Source organism: Echinops telfairi, unplaced genomic scaffold, assembly GCF_000313985.2.
Source record: "Echinops telfairi isolate 266 unplaced genomic scaffold, ASM31398v2 ScPeMD7_3533;HRSCAF=4204_1, whole genome shotgun sequence".
Lineage (NCBI taxonomy): Eukaryota > Metazoa > Chordata > Mammalia > Afrosoricida > Tenrecidae > Echinops > Echinops telfairi.
In genome coordinates, this window is record NW_022107432.1 from 1,224,350 (window position 1) to 1,234,373 (window position 10,024).

At 41.0% G+C, this 10,024-nt stretch overlaps 1 pseudogene; it reads left to right on the forward strand.

Annotated features, from left to right (window-relative positions):
- Positions 1–230: 230 nt before the first annotated feature.
- On the forward strand, positions 231–4,663 carry LOC105978247 (annotated as a pseudogene).
- Positions 4,664–10,024: the final 5,361 nt, after the last annotated feature.

Sequence of the window (10,024 nt, forward strand, 5' to 3'; positions counted from 1 at the left end):
ATTGTAATCAGAGCAACCTGTCTCATGTGGCCTTATGGCATTGGCTACTTAGCCATGGTGTCCCTAGGAGTTAATTACATGGGAAATCTACTAAATAGTTACATGATCTATACAGGCAGGAAGATGCTAGATCAGGTGAACAGCAGTTCAACTCAAAGCACCAGAATAGAGTCAAAACCCCTCAATCATTTCCCAGACCTGAGCCAGTTTGCAGTCCCCAAGCCCATTGAATGAGGGAAGGCCAGGTACCTTTGAAGGAAGACCCTGCTACATCACCGAAGGCTTATGCTTTGAGTCTTTCTTCTAGCCTTCCCCAAAGGGACCTACAGCCTTTCACAGGGGTGACTTCATCAGCGTAAAGGAAATAATCAAACTTTCTGGGGATTACTGGACACAGGCTCTGAATTGACACTAATTGCAGGAGACTAAAAAAGCTTTGAAAGTCCACCAGTCAGAGTGGAGGGCTATGGAGGTCAAGTTATTATGGATTTTCACCTCAGGAAGGCCTCACAGTGGATCCAGTGGGCCCCCCCCGACCCATCCTGTCATTATTTCCCCAGTTCCAAAATGCATCATTGGAAAAGACATGCTTCGTAACTGGCAAAAAACCCAGATTGGATCCCTGAAATGTGGAATAAAATAAGGACTATTATGGTAGGAAAGTCTAGGTGGACCATTAGAACTGCTGTTGCCTACAAAAGCAGTAAACCAAAAGCAAGTGTTTGTCAAGTTTAGGGCCAACATCATAGACTTGAAGGAAGCAGGATGGTGAGTCCTACCACATCCTCCCTTAACTCACCTATTTGGCCTGTGAAAAAACAGATGGATCTTGGAGAATGACAGTGGATTATCGTAAACCTAACCAGGCAGTGACTCCAATTTCAGCTGCAATTTCATTGCTTGAGCAAATTAATACTTCTCCTGGTACTTGGTATGCAGCCAATACCTTCCCAATACTAGTCTCCAAGGACCACCAGAAGCAGTTTGCCTTCAGATGGCAGAGGCAACAATATACTTTCACAACTCTCCCCCTGAGGAACATCAACTCTTCCACCCTGTGCCATAATTCAGTCCGAAGGGACATTGATTGTCTGTCTCTTCCACCAAATGTCACACAGGTCCATTATATAGTTGATATCATGCTGATTGTATCCACTAAGGAGGATATATCAAAGACTCTAGATTCATTGGTACAACATCAACATGCAAGACTGTGAGAAATCAAACCAATAAAAATTCAGGCACCTTCCACCTCAGTAAAATTTCTAGTGGTCCAGGGATGTTGAGACATTCCAATTAAAGTGAACAATAAGATATTGCATGTGGCCCCCCAACAACTAAGCAGGAGGCACAATACTTAGTGGGCTGTTTCAGATTTTGGAGGCAACATATCCCTCATTTGTGTGTGCTACTCCGACCTATTTATCATGTGACATGGAAGGCCACCAATATTGAGTGGGGCTCAGAACAAGAAAAGGCTTTGCAACAGGTTCAAGCTGTTGCAAGCTGCGTTTCCCCTGGGGCTATATGATCCAGCTGACTCAATGGTGCTAGAGGTGTTAGTTGTAGATAAAGAGGCAGTGGTGAGCATTTAGGGGGTCCCAATTGGTGAATTACAGTGTAGACCCCTGGGATTCTTGAGTAAAGTCCTGCCATCCTCTGCAGACAACTACTCCCCTTTTGAAGAATAGCTGTTGGCCTGTTACTGGGCCTTGGTGGAGGCTGAACACCTCAACATGGGCCACCAAGTCAAAATGGGGCCTGAGCTACCCATTATGAACTGGGTATTGTCTGTCCCGCAGAGTCACAAAGTTGGACGTGAACAGCAACACTCCATCACTAAATGGAAGTTGTATTTAAGAGATCGGGCCAAAGCAGGACCTGAAGGGACAAGTAAGCTGGCCAAATGGCCCCAGTCTCCATTCTTGCCACAGTACCTTTCTTCTCCCAGTTTGTACTTAAGACCTCCTGGGAAGTTCCTTATGATAAGTTGACTGGAGAACAGAAAAGTCAAGCTTGGTTTACGAATGGCTCTGCACGATATGCAAGTGCCACTCATAAGTGCACAGCAACAGCACTACAGCCCCTTTCTGGGATCTCCCTGAAGGACAGTGGTGAAAGGAAGTTCTGCTGTGTTAGTCTGGGTAGACTAGAGAAACAAATTCATAGACACTCATATGTGTATAAGAAAGAGCTTTATAATATAACTGAGAGGAATTACTGAAACCCAAATGAAGGCTGAGTATGATAGTGGGAAAAGAAGAAAGTAAAAGGAAATAGAAGAAAGAGCTTATGAGGCAAAGGGCACTCATAGAGGTCTAAATAAAGGCATGTACATAAGCAAATATACTTATATATGAGGATGGGGAAATAGATTTATGTGCATATATTTGTAGGTTTATATTAAGGAAGCAGATGGACATTGGGTCTCAACTCAAGAACTCCCTTAATGCAAGAACACTCTGTTCTATTAAACTGGCATTCCATGATGCTCACCTTCCTGACACAATCGCTGACGACAAAGCAGGTGCATAAGCAAATATGGTGAAGAAAGCTGATGGTGCCCGGCTATCCAAAGATATAGCATCTGTGGTCTTAAAGGCTTGAAGGTAAACAAGTGACCATTTAGCTCAGAAGCAACAAAGCCCACATGAAAGAAGCACACCAGCCTGTGTGATCACGAGGTGCCAAAGGGATCAGTTATCAGGCATCAAAGAACAAAAAATCATATCATTGTGTGCTCACCTCCCTGATATGATCAATGAAGAAAAATGGGTGCATAAGCAAATGTGGTGAAGAAAGCTGATGGAGCCTGGTTATCAAAAGATATAGCATCTGGGGGTCTTAAAGGCTTGAAGGTAAACAAGTGGCCATCTACCTTGGAAGCAACAAAGCCCACATGGAAGCAGCACACCAGTCTGTGTGGTTATGAGGTGTCTAAGGGATGCGCTATCAGGCATCAAAGAACAAAAATATCATATCATTGTGAATGAGGGGGAGTGCGGAGTGGGGACCCAAAGCCCATCTGTAGGCAACTGGACATCTCATTGCGAAGGGTCACTGGGAGGAGATGAGCTATTCAAGGTACAGTGTAGCAATGATGAAACATACAACTTTCCTCTAGTTTCTGAATGCTTCCTACCCCCCTAGCTCCCCACTATCATGATCTGAATTCTACCTTACAAATCTGGCTGTCCTCCCTGTGGGACAGACAACAGAAAAGTTGGTGAAGGCAGACATTGGACAGTGTATGATATGACAAAATAATAATTTATAAATTATCAAGTGTTTATGAGGGAAGGAGGAGCGGGGAGGGAGGGGGAAAATGAGGAGCTGATGCCAGGGGCTTACATGGAGAACAGATATTTTAAAAATGATGAATGCAATGAATGTACAAATGTACTTTACACAATTGATGTATGTATGGATTGTGATGAGTTGTATGAGCCCCCAATAAAATGATTAAACAACAAAAAAGACATTAAAAAAAAGAAAGAGCTTTATATAAAGAGTAATTGTACATTAAGAAAACATCCCAGCCTAGTCCAGATCAAGTTCATAAGTCTGATATTAGCACATATGTCCAATACCAATCTATAAAGTCCTATTCAGATTCATGAAACACATTCAACGATGGTGAATGCAGGAATATCACAGGCCAGTGGGTGGGAAGTCTTATGAATCCAGTGGCATTGTAAGGATCTCAGCACTGGCAAGGGTCTCCACGTGGCTCCTTCAGCTCCAGGGCTCTAGAATAGCTCCATGTGTCTTGTCCATGGGAATGTCTCTCAGCGAGTGAGCATGTGTTTTGCCTTCAGCTAACTATTTATCTTCATAGCGCCTCCAATGAGGTCATCAAGCTGTGACCTGATTGGCAGGCTAAATTCCACCCCTTCACTCTTAAGTCTCAAAATTACAACAGATTATGTAACTACCACATCTGCCAACAGGCAGAAATACAAGCAGTATACCTGACCATTCAGTTTGCCTTGAAATAGAAATGGTCAAACATTAGATTGTATACTGATGTGTATGTGGCCTGTGGCTAATGGCTTGCCTGGATGGTCAAGGAATTAGAAGGAATATCATTGGAAAACTGCTGACAAAGAGTGGGGAAGAGGTATGTGGACAGACCTCTCTGAATGGGCCAAGAAAGAAGTTAAGATAACCACGTCTCATGTGAATGCTCACCAAAGTGTTACCTCTGAAGCAGAGGACTTTAGCAATCAAGTGGTAAAGATGACCTGCACTGCGGAGACTGGTCCTGCTCTTTCTGCTGCCACTCCTGTCATTGCCCAATGGGCACATGACCAAAGTGGACATAGTGGCAGAGATGGAGGTTATGCATGGGTGCAACAACACAGACTTCCACTCACTTAGCCTCTGCTAATGCTGAGTGCTCCATCTGTAAGATATGGGACCATTTCTCAAGGAGATTAACCAGCAACCTGGTGGCAGGTTGATTACAGAGGACCACTTCCATCATGGATAGGGAGGTGTTTTGTTCTTACTGGAATGGACACCTACTGTGGATACGTATTTGCCTTCCCTGAACACAATGCTTCTGCCAAAACTACCATTCCTAGACTTATTCGTCTGGCTTATCCACTGGCATGGCCTCCCACATAGCATTGATTCACATCAAGGAACTCACAGCAAATGAAATGTGGTAATCGACCCATGCCCATGGAATCCACTAGACAGTATTATAGTCAAGATCCCATCAGGGCCAGCTTTGCTGAGCTACTACTGACTGTTGTTGACCCACCCTGCCGTTAGCTGCCTACTGACTTTGCCCGCCTTGCCTGAGGGAAGACTCCATTTTCTGCTTCCTTTACCTTGCACCCATCAGCCCACATGCGTGGAAGGACTTCCAGAATATTAACTGTTCCATGAAAGGGAGTTGAACTGAGCCCTCTGTATTGCTATGTAGACTAATTAGCTGTTATATTCCTTCTTGCTGTATAAACCTATCTCTATCTCTCTCTATCTCTATCTCTGTGTCTTTCTCTATCTATCTATATACATAATCATAAGTGTCCTAGTTTTGTTTCTCTAGAAAACTATGCCTAACACAAAAAATAAGGGTCTTATTTAACATTTGTCCTATTATGCTTGGCTAACTTCACTCAGCATAATGTTCTCCTTGTCTGTCCATGTCAAAGGTACTTACTGGTTTTGTCATTGTCTTTTTTAGCTAAGCACAATTATTTATAACTGAGCAGGAGCCTTTAAAATGTTTCTCCTTTTTTCCAATTATTACTTCATTCTACAAACAAAAGCTTTTGATATAAATTCACAAATACTACAACCACAACACTATAGCTAAGCCACAAAAAATTGGATAAAATCAACAACTATAAAAATATCAGCAATAATAAAAATAGCAATGCACAACTGTAACAGGTACAGATAAAACTCTATGATTTGAAGTGTCATTATAATTGGTCAAAATGACACATCTGACCAAAGCTTGTTAGAAGATTTTGAAAGTAAATTGGTTTTGAGTTTTAGCTGTGTTAAGTATACATGTAAGCTGGGCTTCCCAAAAAAATATGATATAGCTAATTACAGGGATATTTTTATAAAAAATAATAAATTTCCACCCGATATAAATAAAAAACCTTTTTATTTTTTTAATTTTGGTGTCACCGCCTCTGACAGATGTCACCTTTTATAGAGCACTCATCGCTTATAATTTTAGAATAACAAAATATATCTTGTTTCCCAGCTTTATATACGTTAAAACAAAGAAGCCTTAATGTGGTCAGTCTGTAATAAAATCTCTGAAAATTAAATGATGTTTCCTTGGGTTATTTATTCTGGTTGTAATTTTCAGATTTCTAACTTTTCAATTTCTAAATCTCTTCACACAGGCCCCTGCACCGCCCCCCCCCCCAAGACCTAAGAGAGTCAGTTTAATAATGTTTTCACAAATATATAGGATAATAAACAAATGGATAGATATGGGGAAGAGAAGTAATGGAGACCAGGAAAAAGTAGCTTTATTACCCTCACAGATCCTAGAGACAGGAGACATGCCATCAGGTAACAAGATGGAATTGTAGGTGATGTGTTATGTACAGCAACAAGGTAGTGGTGTTTCTAACAGCTAGAGTTCTAAGGCTTCCTAGGGACTGGATATTTTGAATAATTCTACAAGCTTAAGGAGCATAAGGATAGTTCCTAGCTGCCTGGCCCTGAGAGATTAGGATGCTTAATTGCCCCAGGCCTGATAAGGGGATTTAATCAGCTATTCAGCAAGTAGATCAGACTGGCCTCCAGACTGGGTCTCAATGCAGTGTCAAGACACCATACAAGAAAGTGGTGTTGCAAATAGAGAGATAATTATACCTCTGGCATCCTTGAAGCATCCTCATTGCCAATTCCTTGTGTTCTCATGTCTAACCATGCCACCAATTGACTTTGGCAAGGTTGGTAATAAGCAGAGGCAACTAGAGGCTAATAGTGGTGTTTGGAGTCAAATAAGTCTAGCTATGAGTCCAAGTTTTCTATTAGCCACAATTGCTTATTCTGAGTCCATTTTCTCATTTTTATGAGAACACAGAGTTGCTTTTAGTCTTAAATAACTTAATGTAAGTAGAATGCTAAGCAGACTGCCTGGAACATAATGAGGACTCAATAAATGAAGTGATTATTACTTTTAGTAAGACTATAAAACAGCCTTACTGATGAGCTTTGAAGATCAGTAATAGCTAAGGAACAATACTCAGAGTTAACAATCAGCTTGTTTTGAAGATCAAATGACAGAAATATAAAATACTTTAATCAGGATCTGATAGATTTACCTATTCTTTTCTTGTACTTCCCCTTGGATCTCAACTAAGGGGAGATTGCAGAATCCTGTTTTACTATACATAACAGTTTGGTAAAAAATAGACCTAATAATTTTTGGCAATCATTTCATAGCTGGTATTATAACTGATGTTGCAAAATTCTATGAAAAATATCCCTATTGGGAGTTAACATGTTTTCTAGATTCCATAAGGGATCATTAAACTATTTTCATGTGGGCATTTTAGTAATGGAAGGGAGACATAAAAGTTTTTCTTATTCTTTTAGGATCAAAGTTTGGTTGATATGAAGCCTATTTCTCTTGTTGATTGCAATTTCAAACAATTATTATAGCAGTTTGAGATAGTTAGTTTATTTTGCCACCCTGGCCAATAAACACAAATGGGATTAATTGAAGGGCGGAGAAATAAATGGCTCGATGAGCCTCGCCTTTCTTGTCCCTCACTCTTTGATCATCTGACCAGTGTGCGGCTGCCTTGCTTGTTCTGTGCCTTAATTTACTACCTGTGGGATGCCTAGCCTGTGGACTGTGTCGCTGTAAGTTGAGGTCCCTTTAAGATCACATGATTGAAATTTACATCTCTGGAGCTGAGGACTGACAGTTGGTGACCTGGCTGTTGGTGACTTGCCTGACTCTTTTGCTGTTTGTGCTGGGATAGCCTAGCTCTCTCTCTCTACAGAGGACTACTGGACAGCCTTCAAGACTTGAAGGACTGCTAGTGTCTCATAACTCTCTCACGGGAGTGAGTTGCACTGAGCCATTTGTACTGCTTTATAATTTAACTGTTTATTTCTTGTATTATATATCTATCTATCTGTTTATAATTTAACAGTTCATTACTTGTGTTGTATATCTATCTTTATAAATATATATATATAATTATCATCAATCTGATTTTATCTCTCTAGAGAACCCTGTCTAACACATTTAAAGATGAATGCATTAGTATTGACATTGGTATACTATTGAAATCAGCCCATAATACTTCAGACAGATATTTTGCCCTCTGGAGATTTTGAAGTTAACTCTTCATACTCAAAACACTCCTGTTTTCAAAACCTGGCATATTCCTTAATGTGCTTAATCTGGAATTCCTGCCTATGGTGGACTTTTTCTCTGTTAAGTAGAGAGTCTGCAAGACTTTCCTTCTAAATCCCTAATCCAACCCCCACCACTCCCTGCTTCCTCAAACTCCATAAACCTCAGCAGATATCCCAGAGGAAAAAGTCATATGTGGTTTTCAAATATGTACTGCCAATTCTGCCCACACTTATGATTTCTTAGCACTTCTCCATTCCCAGAGTGTCTGGGACAAAGCTGATCACCAGTCCAGGCTCAAAATTAGCCAACCATTACCCAAATTAAACATACCGCTCTCAAGTCAATTCCAAGTCATAGTGACCTTATACAAGGTTTCCAAGCTTGTGAATCGTTAGGGGAGCACAGTCTCATCATTCTGTAGTAGAGCTGCTGCTGGGTTTGAATCCACAACCTTACAGTTAGCAGTCAAATGTTTACCTGCAAGACTCACCACGGCATTCATAGCTCAAGTAGAAAGAGCTTTCTTTGCTTCAGAACTCACTTTATCTAGTTCTTAGTACATTCCATTTCCAGGTGCATTTAAAAATATGATTTTGCAATCTCTACCCTAACCAGTGTTTGTAACAGGACTGTTAATCTTCCTAAGTTACACCATTGTACCCTGAATCAGTGTGAGTATTTCCTGAAGGACCTTGGTAGTGCAGTAGGCGACACACTGAGCTGCTACCCACAGTGGCATCAGTTGGAACGCACCAGTGGCTTCCCAGGAGACAGAGGAGGCTCTCTGCTTCCACTAAGATGAGAGTGGCAATACGGGGACGGTGGAGGGAGGAGGGTGGAATGGAAAGGGAGAACTGATTACAAGGATCTACATCTGACCTCCTCCCTGGGGGATGGACAACAGAAAAGTAGGTGAAGGGAGACATCGGACAGGGCAAGATATGACAAAATAATAATTTATAAATTATCAAGGGTTCATGAGGGAGGGGGGAGTGGGGAGAGAAGGGAATAAATAAGGAGCTGATGCCAGGGGCTTACCTGGAGAGCAAATGTTTTGAGAATGATGAGGGCAATGAATGTACAAATGTGCTTTATACAATTGATGTATGTATGGATTGTCATAAAAGCTGTATGAGCCCCTAATAAAATGATTTTAAACAAAGAGATTTTAAATCTCAGAAACCTAGTGAGGCAGTATCGGTCAGAGTCAACTAGATGTTAGTGAGGTTTTGTTATTGGTGGTGTTTTTTAAAAAAAATCATTTTATTGGGGGCTCATACAATGCTTATCACAATCCATCCAGCATCCATTGTGTCAAGCACATTTGCACATTTGTTGCCATCCTCATTCTTAAAACATTTGCTTTCTACTTGAGCCCTTGGTATCAGCTCCTCATTATTTCCTTTCCCTCCTTGCCAACCCCTCCCTCATGAACCCTTGATAATTTATAAATTATTATTTTGTCATATCTTACAATGTCTAATGTTTTCCTTCACCCACTTTTCTGTTGTCCATCCCCCAGGGAGGAAGTTATATGTAGATCCTTGTAATCGGTTCCCCCTTTCTTCCCCACCCTCCCTCCACCTTCCTGGTATCGCCCCTCTCACCACTGATCCTGAAGGGATCATCCGCCCTGATTCCCTGTGTTTCCAGTTGCTATCTGTACCAGTATACATCCTCTGGTCTAGCCAGATTTGTAAGGTAGAACTGGGATCCTGATAATATGGGGGGAGGAAGCATTTAAGAACTAGAGGAAAGTTGTATGTTTCATCATTGCTATCCTGTCCCCTGACCGGCATGTTGTTGTTGCTTTAAGTGATGCATTTACAACATTGTCATCGGCTGTCCTGTGTGTGATCTTACGGAGACCCCCGTGTAGAGAGTAGGTCTGCTTTATGGGATTTTTGAGATGTTGACCTTTCAGAAGCAGACTTTCCGACTGATAGATTTTGATTACTAAATTGACTAATTTGACTATTAATCAAGCACTTAATTAGTCGTGACAACCAAAGACTCCTTTCCTAGCATTACATAGCAAATATATAAAATAAATTAGTAAGTTTTATAATTCTTTTCATCTATGATACTGCACAGATTCAGGAGTATGTTTCATGTTTCGTGGAAAGATTGAAAATATACTGATATTTTCAAATATTTTTATTTCTT